The sequence below is a fragment of the Macadamia integrifolia genome, unplaced genomic scaffold (assembly GCF_013358625.1).
Source record: "Macadamia integrifolia cultivar HAES 741 unplaced genomic scaffold, SCU_Mint_v3 scaffold3906, whole genome shotgun sequence".
Taxonomy (NCBI): domain Eukaryota; kingdom Viridiplantae; phylum Streptophyta; class Magnoliopsida; order Proteales; family Proteaceae; genus Macadamia; species Macadamia integrifolia.
In genome coordinates, this window is record NW_024869944.1 from 1,019 (window position 1) to 1,794 (window position 776).

At 40.5% G+C, this 776-nt stretch overlaps 1 long non-coding RNA gene across 1 annotated transcript; it reads right to left on the reverse strand.

Moving 5' to 3' along the window:
* Window positions 1-289: 289 nt before the first annotated feature.
* LOC122068444 lies at window positions 290-770 on the reverse strand. The gene is made up of 2 exons (XR_006137118.1): window positions 633-770; window positions 290-533 (listed from the first exon to the last, which is right to left on the reverse strand). It is a non-coding gene; the product is annotated as an uncharacterized LOC122068444 (long non-coding RNA).
* Between the last annotated feature and the right edge of the window lie 6 nt (window positions 771-776).

A 776-nucleotide genomic window follows, 5' to 3' on the forward strand; every position in this document is an offset into this window, starting at 1 on the left:
TCTCCAATTCACGGCTCATCCAACTCCTTCTAACCTCTCACATGCATGCCTGAGGCTATCTGCCAACCATCTAGGGCTGTGTCCACCCAGGTGTTTGGGCTGCATGCATGTGAGAGTTTGGGATGGAGATGCAGAAAAAGGGAGTATGAGAGAATCCGGAACCACATGAGTATGATATGAACATCGAGTTGATTACTAAACATGTGCATCAGCCATTCAGCCATCAATTAGCAACTCCTACATAACTGTATGTCCAGATGGTGCATTGCTTCCTTGGTGCAAAAGAGAATTTCATGTTTAAAAGAATGGAACTTCAATAAAATTATAGTACAACAAACAACAAAGGGAGTATACACATGTATATCTGCAGTAGCAGACTAAGAGGACACCAAATACAGTAGATGTACCACAAAATCAGTAATAACTCCTGGTAACAGTTGAACTGGCTACTTCCTTGATCGAGCGAGAGAGAGAGAGAGAGAGAGATGGACTATACTTCATATTCTTTTCTATTTTCGTGTAAGTTTCATATGCTGCAAATGAATACAGTAATGAGTAAAAACCAAAGATTTTTTTTTTTCAATAAAGTAACATAAAAGAATTTTGATGGAAGCAGAATAGAGGCATCTTACAGGGACTCGATGGAAATGCCAATGTACTCTGGCTGGTTAAAGAAATTCATTGCACTTGGGAAGGCCAAACTCACAGAAAGCTACAAGAATTCAAGTCCTGTGTCACGATCTTGCTTTTCCAATGGCTCCCTCTCGCTGGTTCCT